The sequence below is a fragment of the Bison bison genome, unplaced genomic scaffold, assembly GCF_000754665.1.
Source record: "Bison bison bison isolate TAMUID 2011002044 unplaced genomic scaffold, Bison_UMD1.0 scf7180017849517, whole genome shotgun sequence".
Lineage (NCBI taxonomy): Eukaryota > Metazoa > Chordata > Mammalia > Artiodactyla > Bovidae > Bison > Bison bison.
The window spans coordinates 11,591-14,041 of record NW_011480090.1 but is presented as its reverse complement, the minus strand read 5'-3'; the positions used below and the strand labels follow the sequence as shown (position 1 = coordinate 14,041).

Here is a 2,451-nt window from a genome sequence, read left to right as displayed (position 1 = left end):
TTTTACCTTTAAAAACCTCCTTCACCTCAAACAATAATAGTCTTTTTACAACTTGAAAGTTAACCAAACTCTTAACAGATGTACTTAACAGGCATATTTTACAATTAGCAATTTAGTTCTTAGATATAAAAGTTACCTCGAACACAAAGAACATGAGACAGAAAGGTCCAAGGATTAGGAAAAGTAATGATTCTCTTCTTTACACCACATTTTGTCAAATACACACAGAAATCAAAGCCAATGCTTTCATATTCTGCATATAACACAGTATCATTTCTTCACATACTTATGTCTGGTCTAGCAGTTTTCTAAGAAGGGTAGATGATTTCTAAGTCAATTGATTACACGTGCTCAGTATATAGAACATAACAAAGCTCTCAAAATGTTTAAAGGCCGGGGTTAGGGCAGATTGTTCTGGACTGAAGCGCTCATTGGTGTTCAAAAACAACATGCAGTTGGAATGGCATGCACGTTAGAGGGCAAGGTGATTAGTAGAAATCAGACAAGATTGGGCAAAAAAGAAAAGATTTGTTTAAAATTATTATAGGTTAGCTTTCCTTGGTTAGTTACTTCAATCAATATTTGCCTGGCATTCAACTAGTCTCATACCTGCTAGCATAATGTTCAATGCGTGAATGAGTATCATCGTGTGAAAGCTGAGGGGACGAGGCAGGCCTATAAGGCAGAAAATGTGATTAGTCACAGATACCATCCATTAATGGAGAAAAAAAAAAACCCACCCCGCAGTTCTGTTATATACACGGCCTAGAATGCTTTCAGCCTAAAACTATGAATAAGGTACACATCTGGTTGTCTCTATATCTTAGAGAGATCATCAAGTATTGACAAGCTAGGTTTGACAGATGATTGGTCATCCTTTTGCTTTTCTCAAAAGCCACAAGGAGGGATCACAAACTTCTCTGGCAAGTTTTAATGATAGAAAAGGTCAAGGAGACAGTCTCTACATGACATTCAGTCTCATCTTGTCATGTCTCATCGTCTATAGCTCTGAAATTGTGTTAGCAGTATATGGTTTAAAACTTTACACAGTTTATACCTGTGCCATTTTTAGCTGCCTTCTTACTGAAGGAAAACTGTACATTTGCCTAGTACATTTGCAGTCAATGATTTTAGCTCTGGAGAGGCCACTGCAGTCTGTGACCAAGATTCCATGTATCAAGAAGTCTTGGTCTGCACAATTTTGTAAAAAAGGAATATAACTACCACATTAGCAGCGGGACTGTACTGCTACTTGGTAGAGTAAAACTGAAGGGCCCCCAATTATAATGTGATGCTTTAAAAAAAGAACTACTAACTTCAGTAGAATGTCACAGTACCTGAAATATTTATTAGGGATACTGTGTGCTAATGTACAGAGCAAAAAATGAGAGGAGGATTAGCATTCATAGTCTGTTTACCTTGTGGGTAAAAAAAAAAAAACCTACTTTTTTGCTTCACAGATGAAGATTTTGGTAGGGTTGACGTGTTTTCACCTTTTCATACCTGATCTATTAATTATCCTTGAAGTTTTTATAGTATCTTTTAGATTAACCTTAGGAAAAAAATCCATCTGTTCTGAAAACCAGTTTGGGCTTGTGCTTTTTTGTTTTAACTGGAATAGGACAAAAAGGTCTCTTCCATTTCTCTCCTGACACAGAATGCCCTTAGGTAAAGGCATGAGTCCAAAAGTCGACAGTGATCTATTCAGTAAGGACTAGTTTAGTCCAGTGTTTAAGCAGCATTCAAGAACTTGGTCAGACACTAAGAAGAATATGCTTTTTCTTACAGTTAAAAAAAAGACAGAAAGAAAGAAAAACGTGTAGTTACCTATGTTTACATAGGAAAATAGGAAATATAGTAGAAATCTGAGTTTCTTAAAGAAGACACATAATTATAAAATGGTTATTAACACACTACATAACCAGGGAACTGAAATCTTGCCTGAGAAATAAATGTCTTATTTATGAAACCAATGTTGTCTACGTCAATTGTCATCAGACTCAAACTTGGAATAAACTACAAAGATGCTGAAATTGTCATAAGGGAACAAAAAGATGGCTACCCAATTTACCAGGCAGATCCAAAGATATTCAGGTAAATCTTCACTCTAGTTTTGGAGATAATCTGCTCATTTGTTAGAACCCTGGAATAGTCCATTATTAGAAAAATGCCAAGGTTTGCTTGGAAATATTCACTGCAGGTCAAGATAACTGAGTACTTGGATTAATTGGTTTATAAGCCCTATCTTCTGGAACAGACCAGTCTTTTGATTATATACTTCTTAGAAGCTAAAAGCCCACCATCAAGGAAAACATATTAGTGTTTCTCCCTTGTAACAGTTACTACCTTGGTAGTGTAGAGAAGAAAAAAATATGAGATCTTGGAGCATAACTGCACTAAGAAAGCTCAGCATGTAAATGTAAAACACTTTAATAAAATCTTAAACAGGAT

The 2,451-nt window shown here is 35.7% G+C and overlaps 1 long non-coding RNA gene across 1 annotated transcript in view; it reads right to left on the bottom strand.

Moving 5' to 3' along the window:
* LOC104993882 overlaps window positions 1-2,444 on the bottom strand; it is a 6,695-nt gene extending 4,251 nt beyond the window's left edge. The window contains exon 1 of the long non-coding RNA XR_825890.1: window positions 610-2,444. This is a non-coding gene — a long non-coding RNA (uncharacterized LOC104993882). The remainder of the gene's footprint in view (window positions 1-609) is intronic.
* Between the last annotated feature and the right edge of the window lie 7 nt (window positions 2,445-2,451).